The sequence below is a fragment of the Copidosoma floridanum genome, unplaced genomic scaffold, assembly GCF_036245765.1.
Source record: "Copidosoma floridanum isolate Cflo_tuat_1 unplaced genomic scaffold, Cflo_Japanese_pri ptg000013l, whole genome shotgun sequence".
In the NCBI taxonomy this organism is placed as follows: domain Eukaryota; kingdom Metazoa; phylum Arthropoda; class Insecta; order Hymenoptera; family Encyrtidae; genus Copidosoma; species Copidosoma floridanum.
The window spans coordinates 21814056-21838253 of record NW_028321890.1 but is presented as its reverse complement, the minus strand read 5'-3'; the positions used below and the strand labels follow the sequence as shown (position 1 = coordinate 21838253).

General features: G+C 44.3%; 1 protein-coding gene across 1 annotated transcript in view; it reads right to left on the bottom strand.

Annotated features, from left to right (window-relative positions):
* Positions 1-24198, bottom strand: part of MESR6 (misexpression suppressor of ras 6) — a 522313-nt gene that overhangs the window by 129793 nt on the left and 368322 nt on the right. The gene's annotated exons all lie outside the window — the stretch shown is intronic.

Here is a 24198-nt window from a genome sequence, read left to right as displayed (position 1 = left end):
CAAATCCCGGCCGCCGCTTAATGTTTCCGGTGTAACAGCTTTCATTCGTAAGGCTGCACGACTGCTATATCCACCTATACAGGTACAGCTAAGCAGACAACGAATGGAACGACGACGACCGATTTCTGCGATGTTACATTACGTGCATATATATATATATATATATATATATATATATATATATATATATATATATATATGAATGTGTATACGTTTGTACGCGGAGCGCGGGTTTAATGGGCCCGTTTCCCGGCCACGGTTGTTTATGTCACTGGTTGTAGGAAGCACTTTGCTTCCCCTCCCCCTCCTCCTTGCAACTATCGTTCTGTCTTTTCTGCAGTTGCATCTATACAGCTGAAACGCTCGTTGTAAGGATCGCATCGCCGTCCGGTTTACAAGGAAGCCTACTTTTGCTGCTTCGATCCATAAGTATATTCGTATACTGTTATACCTGCCGAGAGAGCTTTTAGCTAACGATATTCAAGCACTCCATTGAGTGCTTGGATTGTTTATACGAGCAGGCTTGTGACGTGGAGAACTGTTGAGATTTTTCTAATGCGATTTTTCTAATAATAACGTTGTGTACGAAAGGATTTTTTAATATATTTTTTTTATTAATAAAGTTCATTGAGATACACTTGCGTCAACTGCATTTACTAATTAGAAAATATTGTTGAGAACTAATGTTTAAAAAAATATCTGTATACTTTTTACCAAAGAACGACAGTAACCGACGATTTCTTTGTTATAAGATACTGGCCCTTGCACAAATAGTTCGGTAACTGAGGGAGAGTGAGCACATGGCAATCGGTTTTTCGCGTGTAATATTATCGAGTTATTGAATGAAGGAAAATAAGCTGGGAGGCCTGGAATGAAAAAAAAAAGAGTAGACTGGATGAGAGGGGCGAAGGAAAAGTGGAAAAGGGTGTATTATATACGCGATTGGACGAACGAGTGAGGGATTGAGAAAAAAGTAGGTATATGTATTTGGTGGAGAGCTTGCAAGCTCTACCGGGGGAGAGGAATATTCATGATAAAACGAGGAAGGAGTGGGACAGGATATACCCGCGCGATTACAAAATGCCGGCTCGAGTGGCCAATATCAGGGAAACACGCTCGGGCTCAGCCGACCCTAATAACCATCTCTATTGTCGAGAGATCCCAATCTTTCTGTTAACATGGATAATATGAGCTTTCCGTGCGTGTAGTACGGCATTTGGGTGGGGCTTGCTTTTCTCTGTTCCAAGTTCGGAAATTTTGACAACGAGTGGTACTAGTTCTATCATATTTCTTTTAATTTTCACTAGAGATTTTCGTTAACACGTGAAAATGCGCCGAACGACTCGATAAAAAGTGACGATAGTCCCCACACACCAGAGGCCCGACAAACACGAAAACCGCACAAGCCGCAATTCGATAGTCGCTAATGCAATTCAATTTCGTGCGCCAGAGGTCCTCTCGCTCTTTTCTTTGCCTTCCTCCTTTTCTCTCTCGGCACTGCACGAAAGGAAGCGATAATAGAAACATCGACTGGCTTCCGGAACGGGCGCGTCTATTCTTCCTCGGCTCGATAACCATCGCACGCTGCCATTCACATACACATTCGCGCATAAATGCTTCTTTTCAGTGGCTCGCAGAAGAGAAAGAATTCTTCGGCTGAGCGTTGGATCACGAGCCGCAGTGTGACTCCTACAACCAAGAAAAAAAAAAAAAAAAAAAAAAAAAAGAGAGAGAGACCTAGCCCTTTGTATTGGGTGTATCCATCTATGTACCGATATGTAACGTGTCGAAGAACACGAGAAGTCTTTCACACGTCCCACGTTGAAAACTTACGACGCGTGATCGAAGAAAAGGTATAGGTAGGTAGGAACGGCCTATTTCAAAACAATTACACGTTCTCCGGCACCTCGTTCTCCCACGTAATAATTAGCAGCCTCTGTATTGAAAACCACATTTGGCTTTTACCTCTATTTCATTGTCATGTTTTGACAAGTAGGTATACACTTTTCTGTCTCTCTTTTTTTTTTTTTTTTTTTTTCTTTTTCAAGCTTTCTATGAGCATATGTGATTTTTATTTTTAGCCTTCAATGACACAACCGCACTTTCACAAGTCACCTTACGTGCTAGCCTCGAGAATATAGTTTTTTTTAAATGATATGATCGAGCTATGATGGTTTTTAAATTGTTGAACGTTCTCAAGCTGCTGACGTACCGTGTAATTGTATATTATATACTTCAAATTATTTGAGTTGGCAATTTTCAAAGCTACATGAGTGAAATGGAAGGTTAAAAAGTATTTGTGTCTACGTACCAGTAAATAAACAAATCAATCATACATTTTAATACAAATTGTGATTAATTGCTACTGCAGTTTTGTTAATTTAAAAATAAATCAGGTAAGTTTATTGATAGGATTGAAACATGAATGTTTTATATATAAAATAAATTTAAGGAAGGTTATCAGCATGCGTTAATTGAAACTAGTTAATAATCATGCATGACAATATAATAAAAAAATAATTGTATGAAATATTGTCCAAATTCATTCATTTTTTAAATTGACGCATATATGACAGCAAATCAATGATACAACGAATCAAAAAACACGATTAAAAAATACTTTCTACTTGAACAAACACCAGCTCTGAAGATATATTATAAACCTCGGGTGATTAATTGGAAAAATCGGATCTTGTTGCATAATAATTTTAGATACCACCACATCACATTCACCGCTTATACCGTGTCTCACCAAAAGACCCTACAACGAGGCAGCAAGTGCTGAAAAATTTGATAAATCCAAGCTAATCAACAATTCAGCTATTAGCTTTCGTATACAGCGTACATACGCCGGTACACCGTGTAATATTAATAGCGCAGTGTGTGGTACACCATTTGTATGCAGCCCAGCGCTGCTGTCGCCGGGCCGTATATCTCCTCTACCATTATACGGCCCATCGGTGTCGCGGTGTAGGCTACGCAATGCTGTATACCTACATCCATACCCCGAGATGTGGACACAGGGACATAACAGAGCCGCGGAAAAAAGGGCCTGTGGGCATACACGTGGCTATAATGAGAGAGACGTTTATAACGTGTGTATTTCAACGCACACGCGTGATCACCTCCCGAGAGAAAAGCCAAGCGGAGGAATTTGTCCCCGACGCTGTGCCGTTTGTTACGACGCGCCCGCGTCCTTCTCAATCAGTCGTTTCGATTCAAACGTTAATGAGGATTATAAATAACGCGGTACCATTCGCAATATTTTTCCCCTCGATAAAAATTTTAACGCGCAAACAGACGGACCTTGCGTCACACGCCGACTCTGGAATGCAGATTCGAAAAAGTTGGTCGTCCACCACTCGCGGAATAATAGAGGGCCCGTGTAACGTTCATAACGCCGTGTAAAAATCTCGGGATACTACCTATACACCACACTGGCCAGCTATACTCGTCGTTGGACGTCGCGTACACACGCGCATAAATTTTCCAAGTGCCCGGTTAGGAGCAGTGCCGATCAGATTACCAACGCGGCAGTAGCAGCTCTCGGGATATTAAGCTACGGGAGCACGTATGCTATGCGAGAACAGCAGCTATACGTGGTTGTATATGCTGCAGGCTCGTAGATGCGCGGATCTGCATCTAGTCTCTGCCTGGGGCCAGATGACCCTGTGCAAAATGCACGCGAGAACGGAACTGGACGACGTGTGGCTGTAATGTACATCAGTGCTTTACTATTACTCATATTATATGCTTCGCTGATGTTTGACTTTTTTGGATCCGTTGTGTGGTTGTTACTTATGATTCGAATTTAAGGAAAGACGTTAGTGTTGAATCGAGATTTTCATTTTTCGTGATAGAATTGTTTGTTAACGTAGTGGCTCAGTCAGCGAAGCGAGAATCTCTTGAGATCCATAATGGTACAAGCTCAAGACGCGAGTTCTGTGAAAATGGTTAGTGATGGATAGTGACGGTAACTTAGGTAACTTAATTAATAAATAACAACGAAAACATACCAATCGAAACTTATAAAATTTTTTTTTACAAATTTATCAATATTTCGATCATGTTGAAGCCGTATTTAGGGGTGCACTGTACGATCGTACAAAGATAGTTGCCTAGCTAGCCAAAAAAAATCTTTTGTTTTCATTTACATGATAATTTGTTCTTTACATGATTAGAAATATAAACCAAAGGATTATGTTTGGTAAAATAAAAAGTCATAAAAGTTTTTCTTTCCTAAAAATTGTACTTTTGTTTATGTTTTCAATCACGTAAATAACGAAGCATCTTACATTGGAAGTATTGCTATAGTAATTCTATCGTGAGGCTCTTCATATGGTACAACTGATTACGAAATATACATGAAAGTTGCTTTTGTGATCCCATCATGCAAATATTATCTACTTTTCAGTAAAGTTGAACGTTTTTTTTTTCTTCTTCTTAACTAAAAGGTTTTAGAATACATATAAAAATACTTGAGTATAAGTAATAATTTAGTTGTAGTTTTTTATCCATAGAGTAAGCATGACGGGTACTTGGCAGAAATTTGTTTTTTACCAGTATTCTTAGAGTACAGTACAAAGACTACGCGTCCAAAGCAATCAATCAACGTATAGATCACTTTAAGCTCTCCCGTGCATTTCGCTTCTACGCAAATTGCGTCTTGGCGTGCCCCAAACGAGCTACACGCATGAAAAAGTATTGCTCAAAAAACAGCCCGTCACTTCTACAAAGTAAAATTTCTCAAACGGCGAACAAACTATTAAGTACCTCGCACTTGTACTCGCTACGTGTGTACACACACGCTATGTTGTACGTGCATGGGCATATATTTGCCAAGGTGTCAAACCTGGAAAGCGCGCAAGCGAAATTAGTTTGACTTCGGCAACCCAACACCCCACGCGTCCCAACCTTAGACTCGTCGACCTCACCGATAAATGTTTGCCTCGAGTCCACAGTCGCGTGGCACCTACCTGCACTCTCTCGCCCATTATATGCCCACACACGCACTTGCACGCGAACGCAGCAGGTCTTGAGCGACAGCGTTTCAACATTTATCATTATCATTATAACATCAAGACTCCGCATTCCTACGTATCCATTCGTACCACACGTGCATGCAAACAATCGTAAAAAGTACAATGATAATAGGCGTGTCGGATTACTCCACTGCAGCATGAAATGGAAAAATGGAAAAAAAAGCAACTTGCGCGTATAATGACGGAAAGGGCTTTCCATTGGCACAGAAAAGACAGCAATATTATTCCGCGCTGTCGCAACTCCGGCGCGTTATAACGCGCGTTGCGCCAATCCTGACGGCTGACACGTATAGGTACTGGCAAAAAGAACTGCTGCCAACGCACCACTGCTCCCGTTCGCAATGTTGTTTTTTCATTTGTCTATTTGTTGGTGATTTCTTTTTTTTTTCACCCCCCTACAGACTCTATCCTGCCTACGCGTTTCGAGTTGGCCTATTTGTCCGCCTCGTTGTTTTTTTCATCATTACACGGGAAAAAGGGGAGAGCTGTACTCACACCAGAGCCACGCGTCCTTCCGACAACCCGCCGCGGAATGCCATTCCAACTGCTGTTGGGTATCACACACACACACACCGACGTTGCCTACGCACTTTTATTTTTATTTGCTTTTTAAACGAACGCAGCAACGTGATTATGCTAATGGCGGGGGAACCCCGGTGTAGCAGTGCTTCCACTTCTCCACACCTCGTGCGCACGGGGTCGGTAATTATTTCGTAAATGACCCATCGATCTTCCGGGGGACGTATTGTGTACCTATACACGGAACGACGGTCCGCGTGAAGAGGATTATACGAGAACAGAGGCTTTTACGGCTTTTACGAAGATTGTCGGGGTGTAAAAAGTGTCCGGAGTTGGTGGAAACGGCTCGTTATTTATATTGATAATCGGTATTTTCGGGCTAGAAGTGTCGAGATCAGGGAACGAGCGACCGGTTTAACGACTATGATTTGTTGAATGAAATATTGCTGGATTGTTTTATGCCCAAGACCGTGGGATTTCGAAACTCTGATGGTTTTTCGGATGGTCCGGGAAACGTGTTTCTGGAAAATGCGTTTGAGTTACGTTTGTTGGATTTTCGGTTTGGATTGAATTGACAGTGAGACTCAATACCGTACACGCACTTAATTTATTGAGCCACAAAATTAATGTACGTTAACTATGAACTTTGGATTGGTATGACAATGAACATGTACATACAAATAATATAGTCTCTTATTCTTAGTACGTGAAAACACCACCAATGTGGTTGGTATACGTAAATTTTACCGCAAAATGTGTGAAAATGACAAAATTCCTTTAAGTATGTTTGGTAGGTAAATCAACAAAGCTCGGATTTTCACTCAGTCAAAAAGCGACTTTTCACATTTACTTAACAAGTTCACATTAGCTTTGAAAAGGTTGTTTTCTGAATGATTGGCACACAAAATCTATAGAAGCATCGCCTCAAAAAAACCAAGTATTATCGCAAAATAAAAAGACCATCCATGAAATCCAAGATAGATAACGGTCAAGCGACCCATAGGCAAACGAGGAGTAGGGCCCGGTGTTCGCGAGCGTGTCGCCATCGGTATAAAAATATCTCGCGTCCCGATGTTAGGCGGTCCGCCGTAATACATCTGCACTTACACTCACGTACACTCGTGCGGAGAAACAGACAGACGTAAAAAAAAAAGAAAAAAAAAAAAAAAAAGAGAGAAAACGAAATCGAGAGATCGGCAAGAACCACAACAACAACGGACGTATCCACCTGCTATAAAGACCCTTGAGAGCCCGGTAACACCATACCTTTGGTATCTTGAATATCTACAACCCTCTTCGGGCCTCTCAGTCATGGTTCTCCCTCTCTCTTCCTCCTCTTCTTGATTCGTTTCTTATTTTTCTTTCTTTTTTCCTGCTCAGGACGTACGCTCTTAGATACGGACTGCACGGAGGGAATGTTTATGCATTCTGGGCGAGGGGGAACGACAGAGAGAGAAAGCCTGCGGGCCCCGCCGCCTCGATATGCCTTTTAAGCTTCTTAAATTTCAAACCCAGTGCTCCTTACCGCGCGCTTCCTACAGTACACTCTATTATACGCGCATCGAGAAAGCTATACCTTTCCCCGGTAAGCTACATAACTTTCCCTCTTTATTGGACACCTGTCCCGCGGGCTTTACAAAGTAAGCGCTCTATTTCCACGCCGAAAATAATTTTCCCCTCACGTAGTGGTAGAAAAAGATCATAGGGTCCAGGGTGCAACGAGTTATGAGGTTTTTTTTTTTTTTTGGGGCGCACAGAGTAAACTTGACGGTTTATTGTTGTACGCGAGGAAATCTGAAAATCGGTGTGACGCTCTCCACTCGGGGTATTTTTGTAAGTTATTCGACTTGGAGAAACATCATCGAAACGGAATGAAATTAGGAGGGTCATGGGAATGGTTTTCAGGCTGTACACATGAGAATACTTTCAAAAATGACAAACGCCAAGGTAAACGGACACTACGATAATAACGCGAGTAGACATCTCTTCCCCGAACAATGTCGTCGCGGGGAACGTATAAATTTAGACTCGCGTCGCGAGGACGTATAAGTAATAGCTTCGACTGTGATTTTACGACAGCGAGAAACCTGCACCACGACCCTAAGAAATAGCCGAGAAAAATCGTAAAACGTGGTAACAGCGTATACCTTCGAAGGTATCGTACAGAGAAAGAACTCGGCTAAGAGAGCAACAACAAACCTCGCGACGACAACGATTCCTAATAATAGAAAAAACTTGGCTGGCGTCGGTGCACGGGAACAGAATAACAGGAGGGTGGGGAAGAAAAGCCGCGTCGTTATTTATGCTTTTTCAATGAACGCGCGCGCTCTCGTTACGGCCAAGACAAATTGCGACGCGGCACGCGACGAGCCGACGAGAGAATATCTCCGAATGTTTGGCGTGATTTTGACGTATCGCTGGAGAGCTCCCCCGTGAAAAGGGGCTCGCTTGCATTCTTCTTTTTTTTTTTTTTTTTTTTTCCAACTCTTACTCTCCGCTTCTGTTCCGAAACTTTAATGAACCAGAGGCATTTTCTCCTCGGTGTGTATAGGTACACACGCGCGCGCTTATTTCGCATGCAACGGGCGGCCGGCGTTTCGTATTCCGCAGCGTTTTTACAGCTCGCAGTCGCGGAAGTTGGGCCCGCAAACTCGGCACCCGAGCGAGCCTTCTTTCATTTATTTATTTCTCTCGTCTCACGAGTCCTTCTTTTTCCGCGGCGCGGACACGTACCGGACGGATTCCTCGATCCTTGTCTGCGAGTTTCATGAGTGGCATCGACAATCGATTCGCCGACGCTGCTGCAGCTCATGCCCCTACACTGCGACTCTCTGCACCTACCGCCTGCGTCGAGATATTAATCCTCGTTGGATGAATTTTTTTCCTGTACATCGCGCCGGTAGGTGCCGAAATGAATAATTCCACGTTGTGAGCCCCTTTCCCCCGTCGATTAACGAGAACTGCAGCGCGTATCGGAAGATCAATGGAATCAATTAAATGGATTAATCTTCGCGAGCAACGTACAACTTACTGATACTTATTCATTGAATCGAGTAAATGAAGAATGAAGGATCGATGACGTTTTTCCGCGCATCGAAAATTCACCGAACCATTAAATCGTTTTTACCAAAAGTGCAATAAAACGATCCCTCGCCGCAGACTTGTAAGTATATACGCCGCTCTCGGCAGACACGACGAATTTATCGTCCAGTCGCACGGCGCTCTCCCCAAGACGACGACGACTCTTGGCTGCAGCTCGTATAATACGCAACTAACACGAACCGTTTGTATGCAGGCGCGATTGCGCTTAGCAGCCCCGCATATACGGTGGTACAAGCACGCGTCGTCTTTCCGGTTCGCGTCGCCGAGAACAAAGACTTTAACGTTTTTGCGTCCACCCGCGGGTGAAAATAAAAAAAAAATAAAAAAAAAAAAAAGAGAGAAAAAAAAGTTGCGGCACAGCATCTGGAAAAAGAGGAGGTAGAAGTATACTCGGTGACGCTGCTTTCTTCTTCGCAGGGTATTTTTCACGCGTGGGATTCCAAATGGCAATAAAAATGATGGCGATTCCCCTGGTGTCGCGCAATTTTGTTTCATCGCGAGCGTCGAGATCAAAGTGTCGAGCCGAAGCCTATGTATGCGTGCACGTTTCCGAGAGTAAAGAGAGGCGCAAGAACGAGAAATTGTCGTCGTCTCTGTTCGCAAGGGAGAGGTGTCTTTGAGTCCTTTTTTTGGGCCGAGGGAAGGAATCCTAACTCGCGGCAGCCGATTTTCTGTGCACGAGTGTACTGGGGAGCCTATACTTATACAGCGAGTGTCCGAGAGCTAGAGGCGATAACTTTTTGAGCCGCGAAGAAGGTGGGAAAGACCGGTTCTAACGGTTTTCTGTCGGGATCGGAGGATCTTCTCCCCGTGTTTTTGTCTGTCCTTCTTCTCGATTATACGGTGCCTGTTTTATTATTTGTTTTTTTTTTTGTTTTTGTTTTTTTTTCTTTTTTTTCCTAGCTTTCGCTTACTTTCCACTTTGTATTTGTGCACTGACGACGGATTCGGGGATACGCTTCGAGCTGCAAAAAATTTGATGCGGTCGTACGATCTTGCAATTTTAAGTGTTTTCTTTCAATATGTAATAGAGAGCTCGAGCTTTGGTTAAGTTTTATCTGACAGGATTGAATTTTTAGTCAAAAATTTCTTTACGTCTACCCCTAAAGTTTCAGTTAGTCCATGTCACTTCTGGATTATAGAGTTTTATATATCGCTATCTAAGAAAATCATCCCAATTGCGTAATAATTAAATAATATCAGATCAGAGAAATAAGCGAAGACTTACATACACAACGAACAAATGTTGAAAAACCAGTCAAAGGTTCAACAACAACGAGACCACTATCTACGGCGTAAGTCAATGTCAGAGGGGTAACTTATCGCACCTGTGCGGGAGCTTCAGGCTACGGTTACCTGGGCAATCGTAGTATACTAATATAACTTCTAATAATCGGTCAAGTGAGGCAAAGTTACCAAAGATGTTTGTACGAATAATAAGACACGCAAAGGCAGAAAGAGAGACTCCCACTACGTGCAAAAACAGACGAGTCCTTTGGCTTACGGAGATAAACATCGAAGCAACGAACAAGACAAAAGAGGGCTTCTTCATCCCTTGCCCGAGAAACAGCTAAGGAAGAAAATCCGTCTCGAATATAATGTAATGGCAAGCAGAAAACCTCAACGGTGGATATTGGGTAACTGATACAGGTACCTAACGCTTGGGGGCCCCTCCGACCGGCTAAACGCGAATCAACAGGTGCCACGATCTCTGTAATTTTCGGAAGAAAAAAAAAGATCCCTTCTCTCTCGACCGAAAAGCCGTAAGCCCGAGATGACGAGACCTGCTGCACATGCACTGTACGCACGAAGGGAGGGATCATGCGGGGTTTCGAAAACTCCCGTGAAACTACCACTATTGACAGGTTGGTACTGAATGCATGGAACGGGAGAGAGAGAGAAAGAGAGCAGGTGTATCGGGGAAGATAAGTGCCGGGGAAAACGATGCCGAGCATACGGGAGAAAGGGGGCCGATTAATTCATTTTCACCGCACGTAACCTACTGCCCGCTGATGTTGGGTTTTGGGAGGGGAATGCAATTCACGCGCTCGTGTTATTTTTTTTCTCTCGTTCACGCCACCCCATCCTTTTTTTTACCTGGACTCCGATTTTTATGACTCTGTTAGGGAGTAGCATTTGGGTTACGATCGATTGTTTTCGTTGAGTGAAAGTATTTTCGATCTTTTTTACTTCCACGTTTAAAACTTTTTCTATTGTAAAGGTGGTTTTCAAGAATTGTAAATTTTATCTGAAACCACTGAAATTAAATAATGTACATAGTAATTTACACTTAAAGATAGAACATCGCTTTTCACACCCTAGAAAATTAGCCGGCAAGTACAGCATCTAATCCAAGCCCAATGGATGTGCCATCAATCACGTCTGTAATTCATGCTAACATCAATCTCAGCCCTGAGACGGAGCGCATTTACTGATTAGAGCCCGTGAGCGCACACTTGCCATTGTGTGCAACGTGTATACCCATACGGAGGCGGAGCCGTACACGGATTCTCTTGAGTATACGTGCGCGTGTATACATGGGCGAGGTATATACCGTCAGTTGCAAGCTAATCAAACGCCGACTGATTACACCCGTGTTCCGACATCCTATCGCTCGATCCGCTTGGCCTCGGGCTGGCTAAGTGCAGGATTGATGATAAAAATTGGATAGCAACTGAAACAACTTGTTTCGGTCTATTTTCGATTGAGTCTTTCCCCCAAAGTCCCGAGGAGTTGTTCTTGCGAGCGTGTTAACTCATTCGATCAAATGTTTTTGCATGTTTTTTCACACGTTTTATGAAACATTGATAAATAGGAGCTAAAATGTGTTGATAATGTTTTCAAATTAGTCAAAACAATTGCTTAATCATACTCTTCTATTTTTTTTCCTTGTACAAATATTGGTATTGCTACAGTACACTTCTGCGCCCTCCCGAGGCATTTAGTTTCGCCTAATCGAGCGGAAATCTCGTTCCGTACTGACTGGCACGTGCAACAAACACTTGTATTGTGTAACCATCCAAAAAAATTTACCGACGCGAGTTTTTGCTACATCGATCGGGTAACCCTCCCGTCTTTTCCGGACCACCTGTACACGCTTCTTTCTCTTTATTTATATTCTATTCAATATTACGTTGTTCAACAGTGTTGTACTTGAAACTAAAGACATTCTACTCCCACCACATGTACGAATATCAAAAATAAAAATGTATAAGCTCAAGATTCAAAAATACAACATGGATTAATAAATGAAAAAGTGTAATGCTTTGTTTTACTGTGTGCTTACAGATCACCTACAGTGGAGCGAGACGAGGAGCCGTGTAAACTATAGCGAGATGCTGGGCCGATGGGGTGAGTTACCTCTTCGCTTCGTTTCTTTTATATAGGTGTCGCCAGCATGCAAGGGTAGATTCGCGGGGGAAAAAAAATGTATTAGGGGTGAGAAAAAGTACGTCGTCGGTAATGATGAAATCGCAGATTCTTACTAGGGTACATGCTCGTTTGCCTATAGTGTGATTTACGTTCCATCGCGTTCCGTTTTCCAAGCGCTCTAGTAGTCACAGACGAGATGTGGTCGGGTGTACCTGTATCATTGTGTCAGATCGTATACTAGAGAAATTGCATACAGAAGGGCATCAGAGTGATTAAATGTATTAAACAAGTTGCAATTTTTCGGTGACAAATTACAAACGTCATTTCGATACAGCTGTTGGATAATTTTCGCATGTAATAGTTTATGATTTTTTTTAATGGTTATTTTTTTAAGTTGGAAGAAACGCTGTCTGAGAATAATATGATCTTTCGTCATTTGAAGAAACAATTCACCCTTTTTTTACGAGGAAGTAGTGGATTAATCGTATCATTCAGTATCGTTATACAATTTCGAAAATCCTATAAATACTTCTAGGTCAGAAATTTTTATGCTAAGGGTACAGTCAGCTTTGCTTCTAAGCTACATTACGCGATCATACGATTTCCATCTCGCACGAGCCATCATATTACACGAAAAATCCAACAAGTCGAGCGGGGGAGGGTCACCAGAGTCCTTATCAAAACCCCCATCTGACATGCACAGTCGGATAAGGACCAATGGTGCCATCTATCAGTCGCGAATTTTTCTGGCATTCTGGCGTACCGGCGGCCGGCGTCGCGACAGATGGCGCAAGCAATCACGAACGTCGCGACGCCCGTCACCCAAGCATGTATTATCACAACATAAATGCAACACACAAATTCATACACGTAATAAAAATCCCCTCACAGAACCCGCGCATCTAGGGGAGGCGAAGAAGAGGGGATGTCGGCGTCGCAAAAAAAGGAGGGCAAGGAGCGTAAAAAAAGGAGGAAGCCACCAGAGGGGCGATCGAGGGGCGAACAACTGAACGGAAAAAGAGGAGGGGAAAGGTCGCGAGCCTGTGCTGGGCGGGGACTGCCGCTGCTGGTGGGGGTCTCGCGTGCGCGCTCCTCGTACCTTTTCTCTCTCGTCCAGGCTGCGTATGCTCCGAGCAACCTCTAGGCGGAGTTAACGAAAAAAAGTGGCAACTCCGGGGTGGAGCGTCTTCGCAGTCGCAGGTCGTGTGCACGCACATACATACACAGATAGGGGAGATAGGGCTTTTCGAGAAAGTGGGGAATGCCGCGAGAGGAGCGCAGCCGCCCCTATTTCCTTTTAGCCCCTCGATACGCCGGTGGTGGCTTTTATCTATGATTATTGTGCTAGTGGTGGTTATGGTATCGTAGCAGCGATAGTAGTAGTCACCGAAACCGCACACGGAATGCAAGACGAAGCGAGACGGAGTCTCAAGACCCTCGGCATCCCCGTTGCACTTGCAGTGCCGGAAAAGCGCCAAAGGGGAGTTGGCGGCGTGTGCCGGCTCGTCGTCGTCGACACGAGAGCCTGAACAACGCGGCGGCTCAGCGACTCTGCCAGTCCAACGCGTGCAACCAACCCTCCCGTCGAAACTCTCGCCACATACTACTCGTATTCGTCGCTGCAACACCTAGTCCGCTTTTTTACCCTTCTCCCCTTTCTCGATCCCTCTTTGAAATTATCGTCCACTTTGCATTTTTTAATTTTTTTGCTCCTCATGCACTCGGGTCCCTGTCGCTCGGAAACGGTCCCCCGTCGAGGTTCGGATTAGCTGGCGATTAATTAAGTATACACACGGCCCAACTGGGTCGCACAATGCGGTACTGTGCGACACTCATAACGCAATATTGAGCATTAAAACGGCGCCACGCGAGTGTGTCACATGATACGAGCTTTTTAACCAGTGTTTGAAGCACGTGTGCTGCTACTCCGGATGAATGAGGCAAGAGGGAGAAAGGGAGATGCTCTGGGATCATTAGAGTCGACGATAGCCACTACAACTACGGGTGTTGTGCAAAAAGAAGCGCGTGCACAATTGAGATGCGGACGCTCGCCAACACGTCAAGAGACATATTAACACGCCAATCACCAGCAGCAATGTGAGTCGACTTGTTTGTGTTGTAGTAGTAGTTGTTGTTGTTGTTGTTGTTGTTGTTTTTGTTGTTGATTTTGTTATTGTTGTTGTCGATTTTGTGATTATGGCCGTTTAGTTAGAGTAACGGAGAGGAGAAAATTTCATAATGACGAGGCTGAGGAGGCTGGGTGGCAATGTCACGCGCCGGGGCTTCATTTAATTTGATCGGGTTGATCGCGCGAAATTGACTTTGGCTCAATTACGCCGCTGACAACGATGATAAGCTGAAGAGAGATACTCGACTCTTCTCTTGATGCAAATGCGTGCGTCGTTAGAGCTCGGGGTGCCGATGATTAAAGCTTTTAAACTTGATGGTGCGCTTATTTGATTTATTCGCTCGATCAAATGGATGAGGTTTGAATTGTTTTGGCCGGGTTGATTATTTGGTTGCTCTTTTATGCAAGTAATCACAAATGATTTTTGTACCAAGTGAAGTACAAGGTCAGCAGATTTCTGATTTATTGCATTTTTGGTGAAAAAAGGCCTTTACTTAATTGGTTTTATTGAGGATTGCAATTTTTGCACTCTATTGTGTAATCAATATCGATGGAAATATTTTAAAATTTTTCATTGTTGATACGTTTAATATATGATAAACGATGCAAAAACAAATTTTAAGATGTTATTGACTCAGCACTTTCTTAAAATTCACTTAGAATTAAAAAGATTTTTCTTTACTTAGTAGGTGATTAAAAGGTAAAATGACATTTAAAATATGGTAATTAAAAGACATATTAATAATAACAAATAAACATCTTTTTAATATTTCAATGTACAATTACTGAAATTCATCCATGCAACAGTTCGAGTTAATTTTATGTCGCTATTTTTATGACTTATTAAACAAATTTTAATATGTTACCAAAAGCTTATACAAATTTTTCGCGTCAATTTAAAGGGTCACGGGCTAGCAGCTTATTTTGATTAAAAATTTTTTTCAATTAATTGCAAAAATAACGAAGATTATTTTATGGAAGTGAATTCACGATTCTCTACTTAAAGAAGCTTCTACCTATTCTCATTCAGCTGATTCTACTATCACTGATCCAGAAACTTGGTACAAGTGCCATGTTAGACGCTAATTGTAGACCATCATGACTTGAAACTTAGCGCGATAAGACTTTCCTACGAAATATGGCAACCACAAAATCATTATTGTTATTATATTTTCATTTTTTTTTACTTTTGTCATTTTTTGTAATTCATCAGTGCAAGCAAAGTAAATAGAAACTAAAAAAAAATTAAATTGCAAAAAAACATAACTTTTCTAAAAAATTTACAGAATGATTCTTAAAACAGCGACAAGAATTTTAACTAAAATTTTCAGCAACAACATCATACAATTGTATTTAAATGTTTTGCTAAATATAGTAACACTGGGTAAATTACACAATAATTTTTTGATAAAAAATTATTATTCAAAATAAATGAGTAAGATGACAGAATGAAAAAAAAAAAAAAAAAAAATTATAACCCACACATAAATGTGGTGTAAGAATGGTTCAAGTATTTGTTATTTTTAATAATATTTATTACTACTGTCCTTCCATACACACGTAGTTTTTTATGACAACTTGTCAACCTCGAGACTCCACTAGTTAAAGTATACAATAGATGGCATTTCGTTAAAAGAAAATATTGTACCTACAAATGAAAATACCAGAGACAATTCAATTCAAGGCAGTCACTACAATTACACCGTGATATCAAATTCTAAAATTCAACCCAACGTCAAATTCCCCAAAAGCAGCCCGCAAAATTTCCAAGTCCCAAGATAGCCGCAATCAAATGCATCTTCCCATCGAAAATTGCAGGGCTTGCGTAAGCTCGAGCGCGCGTGCCGCGAGACGGCAGCAGCGGCAGCGCGGATGGGGCAGGGGGAGAGTAATCCCCACCATCCTTAAGCGCCATTCTCCTCTCCACCCCCACCTGATCACTCAGCCACCCCCACCAATGGATCAGCTCGCGCAACCCCCACCACAACACGGCGCACCATCGTCGTGCCCCTACCTACCGTTGCGAAAGGCTCTTTCCTCGCTCGGGGGAGCTGCAGTGGGGGTTGAAAAAAAAATGGGGAAACCGCTCACCCTCGCGCTCTCTGTCCACCCCCTCTCTATGCCGACTCCCCACCGGCTCTTAGACTCTATACACGAGCAGTAACAGTGCACGCTACCGCCACCAAGTGGCATAGGGGCGAATTGCGTGTCAGATGCGGGAGTAGGAAGGGGGTGGTGTATAGGTGCACCTACTGCGCCGCCGCCACATATCACGTCGAGCATACACACGCCGACGCGGAGTAGCAGCAACAAAACCGATTGGAGGGGATGGCCGAGGTGCACAATGAGCCCGACAACGACGATTACGTGCACGAGGGAGAGAAAGAGAGAGCGTGCGCGAGACGATAAAGGCAGAAATGGTGGGAGCGAGTCGGCCAAGAGTATTGGAGGCAAGCGGAAGCCGACACGGCTGCACACGGCTGGTTCGCTCGCGCGATATCGGCCGCAGAACGTCAGAGCACCTCGGCGAGGGCAGCTGGCTCTTCTGTTCTTTCCTGGACCAGCATCGGCCGGCTGACACTTGGCTTATCACACATCGGGGATGGAAAGCCAGTGTCGTCGCACTCGCGTTTTTTCAAGTTTTTTTTCCCACAGGGGAATCAATCTACCCTACCGGGGATTGAAAATTTGGGATGGAAGAAAAACAAAAGAGACACGCAAGGGCAAAAGAGCAAAAAGAAGATAGAGATAAAAAAATAAAATAAAAAATAAAAAATAGCGAGTGTACGCCGTTAACCGGTGGCTCTTTTCTCATCGCTGATGCCACTGTCAGTTGGACTCTCGAGTAGGAAGAAGAAGAAAGAGAACAAACTGCGAGCAGCCGAGGCTTCTTTCCTCGAATCTGTCAGCGAAGACACGACCCTTCCCCGCTCAAGAGCGCGCTGCCTTAAAAGTGCAACGATCTTTCTCGGAAGGAAGTCCTTCGCGTACTCTGTCTCTTTGCCGGTGGTGAGAGGCTCCATTAGATTTATCGCGGAGGGAAAGACAACACGCACCCACTTGCAAGGAGGACGGGCATCGTATCACTGCTGCGGCTCGAGTGCGTGAAGTGAAAACTTAAACGTATGAATCCTTGTGCGGCGCAGTGCGAACTCGTACACTAAACTGATTCGTAAATCGTGCAATAACCGTACCTTCGTTCGAGCTTAACCGCTGCACCACCAGACGCTGAAACTCAAAGATGAAAAGGCAAAAAAAAGGTAAGAAAAGTCAATGACAACAACAAAAAAAAAAAAAAAAAAAAAAAAAAATTACTTTTCGTAACACTCGGCGAAAGAGCGATGCCCGACATCAATTCGCAAGTCCCCGTTTTGCTTGCTCGTGAAATTGTGATTGATGCACCCTGGGCTGCTTTCAATAGAATCTGTCGTCGGCTTCATTATCATACGCTCCCCGCTATTTTTACACCGGACCGGGGGGGCCTGACCGAGGAGGAAAGAGAGGCGCGAAGATAAAGGAGACACACCGTTCTCGGATTCCCTTTCTTTTCGCTCGACCGTGTGTGTAGTATATCTCTCTTCCCGATCGGAATTAGTCGGTTGAGACGTCGAGAGACTCCGATCGATCTCCCTCATTCTTTTTTCTTTTTTTCTTTTTTTTTTTTGTGCCATTTCCTTTGGCCCTGCATAAATATACCCACGCACGGCATTGTACTCAAACTCGCGTATAATACACTCAGGCTTTTGTCCATCGACAGGTTGATGGAAAACACACCGTAGCACGCGCCACCGGAATTACGCGAATGCGCTTTTCCCGTAGCCCGTATTACCACTGTTAAGGTCCCTCTCTGTTTTATTGTCATTATTTTTATTTCCCTCCTCGTTTTTCCTTTTCACTCGCGCATCGCATCGCGCGGTCCCATTGAAAAAGGGGGCCTTTTCACGTCGCTCGCAACAATGCCAGCCACTCGTGCCTATGCCGACGCTTCTGTGCTCTACACACGCACGCATACAGAGACGAACAGAGAAAGAGAGAGAGAGAGAGAGAGGACACTTGTCGTCCCTTATAGCAACGAGCGCGCAACAAATCGCCCAACGCACAATCGTCAATTCATCCATCGGTGTAACCACTATACTATACGGCCTGTCTCATCCTCCTCTTATTTTCTAAGCTTCGGCTCCTCTCTGTTATTCCCTTTAAAGACGAGGAAAGCCCTACCCGCAGGCACGAGGAGAAATAAGAGAGTAGTATATACACAATGTGTATACATATAGTGGAGAGAAAGAGAGCGCGTGCCGCTGTACAGCATCGAGGAACAGGTAGTTGCCTCAGCGCTCCTTTTTCTTTCCTTTTCAGTCTTTCTTGCCGGTGCTGAGGATCGATTCCCATTGTGAGCGCGATCGGCTAAAAGAGAGGACGAGAGAGAGGCCTCCCCATTCAAGGAGCCTCCTTGTGGCTTCTATGTGTAAACACGCGCGCACGACAGAAAGAGAGGGATGATTTTTGTCGCTGTCGTCGTCTCCCGTAGGGTGAAAAGACTGAAAAGTTGGGGGAAAATCGCATTATCCCGCACTGTTAGCTGCTGGGCTCTGATGAGATTAGAATTAGGCGACGTGTCAAAATAACAGGAGCCGAGGACAGCGGGCCCTTTTGACTTTTAAATGCTCTTATTCGGCAACACCTCTCGGAGGGTCCTTTCAATGATTTCGGTGGCGTGTAACGAGCGAGTTTTTTTTTGTTGGGGATTATAGTTTCGCCGTTTTTATCTTTTTTTTTTTTTTTTTTTATTGTTTTACTTTCCACTCCATACCTGTCTATGGTATAATCGATGTACAGCTCAATCGAAGTGTGACTGTATATTATACACTTACTAGTTCCGCAAAAGACTGAACCGTTCGGGGGAAACGTAACATATTTATGAGAGTTGCAAAAAGCACCGTACCGCAAAAGCCGAGCGATTTGCGTGATTGTTTGAATGGAAAAGTTTTGTTGAGTCTAACAACGCGTAGCGTTTGAACATTTTTTATTCAAAGATTCCGAGAACTGCCAAGTAGAAGCCTAGTGCGATGGGAAAACAAAAAGATTCAACACCATCGTTTTGCGAATAAATTCAGAAAAAGAGGCCACATGGAAATATACAATCGGAAGCATCGCTCCAAACAACAAGCCAAGCGAAATGTACAGAGACAAAAAAAAAAAAATCCTTGTATATATAACACGGGAGTCTATACTGTGCGCTCTTATAACTGGGTTATCTCTTTTTCAGCGCTGGAAAGCGTGCACTCGACGAAAAAAAAAAAAAAAAAAAAAAGGCTGGCCCGCGAAATCTCGTCCGCATGCAAGCGACGTATCGGCTTTGGCTCTATAGACACGGGCTTCCGATATTAATAGCACGCCATCGAGTCGTTACGTGTACCAAACTTGCGAACAGCCCAAACGATGGTAATATGAACTTTAACCTCGATTGCACACAAAAAGCGCTTCTCTAGCTCGCGAAATGTAATTTATACACCTATACAAAAATACCTTGCTGTGTATTATAAAATACACACAAAGCCTCTAATAGTTCTATCGAGTTTTACATTTTAAACTAGTACATCAGGGCGCATCAGGGACAAAAATATCATCCAACGAAATCTCGCTCTACGTACGCACATAGAATCACAGCAGTGGTCCGACGGCGAGCAAAGCTCCCCACTAGTGATGTCCAGACACACGCTTGCAAATCCGCGTGCACGCACAGTCGCCGAGAACGTGATCTCTCGGTCGTACACACCCATATGTACCACACACAGTGAATTTTCGCTGTTTTGCACAAGCGTCACGTACGCGCAAATTCCTCGACTGCTTCGTGGGAGGTGAGGTTCTGTCGCGCGGAAAAGCGGCAGAGAATTTCGCGTTTGGAAAAAAATAACAGGGATTGCACGGAGAAATTTCGGGCTCAGCTAGCGCTTGGAGGCATAACGTGGTTTGTTCGTTTTACTACTTACGATGCGGCTGCGTTTGGTGTGGCTCGCGTAATCGCTTCTATTCTGCTTCCAAGAGAAATCATTACACGTATTAATTTACGGAACTGGACGTATCGGTAATACCAAGTACATGTACCGAAATGACGAATTGTATACACACAGAGCAAGCGACGAAAGTTATAACTCGATGGTGCTAAATATTTCGGACAGTTAATTCAAATCACCATTTGACTCCTCACCACGCAACCGTAGCTCCCACGCATCAGAATCGAAAATCATTGAAGAAGGAACAACCTCTTGCGCAATTCTACGAGTCAATGAAACATAATTTTTTAATTTAAAAAACGAAAGAAAAAAAAAAAAAATGATCGGCACGTCAGACATGGCGCAATGACGAGAAAAATCTCTCGGAGATCTAGAGATTGAAGAATCACGGTAGGAGCTGTTTGGGGGGAAAAAGCCGGGATAAAAGAAAAAAAAAGTTAGGTGAGGGAGTCGAAGAAACGACCCATCGTCGAATAAAAGAAACAGACGCTCAAGAGTGGATACTACACCTCGAGAGCCAAAAAACTGAGCATCGGCAGGTAGAGGATGGGAAAGGAGCGAGGAAGGATAAATGTCGGCCGGCGCAAAGTTCCCACGGGAGAGCGATGTAACGCATTTGTTATTTTTGGTTATCGATAAATTATCGCTGCATCCCTTTGCCTCTCGTGGCGGAAAAAAGGCACTGCGCCGGAAGAGCACGTAGCTCATGGAACGAAAGTAGGAGGGATGGTGTATATAAATTTGAAAAGTCGACGTCATCGCGGACCTACCCATACATGTATACGTGTACACGTGTGGGAGAGCGTAGGCGGGAGGAGGTCGGGTCGAGTCTATCTCTCATTCCCCCCCCCCTTATGGCAGGGCAGCCCTTGGATTTTTTCCTTCCACGCGAGAAGGGAAGAAAAGGAAGATTATATTGAGTAGGAGGATGCATGCATGGGCTCCAAGACTGGGAAGGCCTAGAGAACCCATACACTGGCAGCAGTGGGTCCCGCCGCGAGCGAGAGGTGTACTTCTTCTTCTTCCACCTCCTCGACCGGAGTACCCACCTTCGCCTCTTTTCTCTTTTTCGTGGGGTCCCTCCTTCTCCTCCTCCTCCTCCGACACGAGCTGGACCATTATCCGATCGTGGAATTCGAGATCCGGGGCCCTTTCAGCCGCGCGTCAAATTATCCCCGCAGCACAATGCGACCGTTGATTGATATCTTCAGTCGTCTCCTGCTCCCTACGTAAGGTACCTACGGCTGCCGTTGCTGCTGCCGTTGCACCGCTGCGAGGCAGAGCTCTCTCTCTCTCTCTTTCCATCCTCCACCTCCTCGCTTACTCGCCGTCCATCCATCCGTCCGTTCGTTACTTCGTGCTCTGCTTTTTTTCTATCCTTCCTCTCCATCCCCGACAACCACCACTTACCATCCACCTTCTTCGTCTTCGTCTTCTCCTCCCCGTGCGCCTATCTTTACTGCCCTTTTTTGGGACCGGTCTTGTACTCGCACACGTACACACACACACACACACACGCCCATGCGCCGCGAGAGAGCTCGCCAAGGCCACGGCTGACTGCCTCTCTCTCCCTTTTTTTGTTTGTTACTCGCTCCGCGGTCCAGCAACCCTTCCACTTGATTTATCCGCATCCCTTGACTATAAGGTCCTTTTTGCTGTACACAAGCACACACGTTGATTTTACCCCTACCTCTATACATACGTATATTTTTGCAGCACACGCTAGAAAGTAACCAAGTTGCCAGCAGGATTCTCGGGGTAATTTCTTTACGAGACAAAAGTTTGAAGGAACGAGCTGGAAACTCGATTAGCGAAGTTGCGAACTAACTTTTTTTGCTTTTTTTTTCACCCCCCAAGGTTACAACTTTGTCCCTAAACAGCCGGGCTGTTTGTCGCCTGTTTGTACAAAATTAGAGAGCACGAAACATTCTCCGTCTTCCGATAAATACGTCTAATCAATTTAGAAAATGAAAAAAAAAAAAAAAAAAAGATACAGGTCCATTATTCACTTTTGGCCATCCCCGCAGCGTCGTAAATCTCCCTTGTACCAATAAAACGTTAGCGATAATAACAAACATAGCAGGAGCAGTTACCTGTTTGCAACAACAAAAAACATCGAGCTACCGTCCGCGCATTTTTTTCCCCTAAAGCACAAAACACACGGGCGATCGGAAGCACGAATTACGCGAAGCACGTTTTTTCACTTTTCCAGCCAACAACGCCGAGAAGGGGAGGATGGGCGGTATATTTTCGTTTCATCGGTCCGCGGGTGCAAAAAATACATCGGGAGCGCCACTGGAAATTGCATCGCTCCGAGGGCTGATGCGAGCTCCGATGCGCTCGATGAGTTATATACGAATCGTAAACACACACGCGCGCGTGTTTTCAATGTCGACGCTCTTTTTTTTTCCATTTCTCGACCCCGTTTTTGCACCCCCGCACCTAGCGAGCGGAAGTTATTTTCCGATTTTTTTTTTTTCCTCGCCGCTTGAACTTTCTCCCTCGTTTTTCGTCCTTGCAGTATCCCGATTCACGTTGCTCTTAACGAGGTTAGAGACCGGGGACTTTGATGCCTTTCGCGGTGCCCGGGTTTGCTTTTATTCTCGACAACGGATGAATGGAGGGTGAGTTCTCCTAAAGTTTTCGGGGTGCGTTGTGTGTGTTGTATGTCTGAAAGACCCTGCGTTTCTTTTGTGCCTTGGGCAGAGAACTAGTCTTCGAAGCACAATTGCACACACAAGAACCAGCCGAAGGGGTTTGCACGTCCACGTGTGTAAGGGTATATACTGTAACAGGAGGAGAGTAGGCATCTTTCTCGCCCAATGGATATAAATCAAACACGAGAGTACATTGAAAGAAAAAAAAATCATAAATTGGATTATTTTATGTCATAATGCAAATTTGGATTATTTCAATTGAAAAGAAGAAAACTGGAAATTGAGAAAAAAAATTACAATCAACGCTCACCCTCGCAGCAGTGTACCGGTAAACGCGATAATTTCACGCTGGAGCATAATTACGCGCGTAAAGTACCACCACCGCATTGGCTGTTCTACGGCAGAGTAGGGGACTGCGATATGTAAATTGCTTAATTATTTGTAGAAAAAAAAGGCAAGCCGGTGTATACGCTGCCGATCCAAGCTCGGATAGGAGAGGAAAAAAAAAAAAAGACAGGTACATCGTCTGCGTACATTTACACCGACCGCGGTGTAAAATGTTGTATATATACGCATACAGGGTGGGAGGGATGAAAGAAAAAAAAAAAAAAAAAAAAAACAGACGAGGCGAGAAAGAGATACGAAAAACAAGGGGATTATTCAGCGGCTTAACGAAGCAGGCAGTTTTATCGGTCAGAGATCGGGGAGAGATCACACGTGCTGTATAACCTGGCACAGGTGTGAGAGACTCTCGAGTCAGCTTTTTTTTTCTTTCCCCCTTATTTTTTTTTTTTCTTTTTCGTCAGTTCCTCCTTCTCTGTACCTACGTTAGCCACCTCGACCTTTTCACCCTTCATCGTTGAACTGAGTGTGTGTGTGTGGGTATACTAAAGGAGAGTTAAAAGGGGGATGTGCAGCAGCAGCAGCAGCAGTAGAGAAGGAGGAGGGACAGAGCATAGGGCCCCTTGAGCTCTCGCCGTGCGTGCCGTATAAATATTGTATATAAATAAGGCCGGCCCGTTCGCGGTCTTATTTATGGGAATTTTATGAAAATATCCCCGAGAGAAAGAGGGAGAGAGAGGTTGCCGGCACGCACGGCCTGGCTGCCCCGGAGAAGATGGAGAGAGACCGTTGATGCCCCCGCTCGTATCTCTCTCTCTCTCTCTCCTCCAGCTCGGGAATTCCGGCTCTCGCTAGGCCCTCTCGGTCGCCGCGCGCTTATAAATGTTTCTTTCGAAATCCCATTTACCGAGCCGAAAGCGCGCGATAAATAATAAGGTAACAGAGAATTTCGGTAATTTGTTCTCCGATCTCTTCTCCTGCTTCTTCTTCTGCTCCGTTGAGCCCCGGTTGGGTTGTATTGG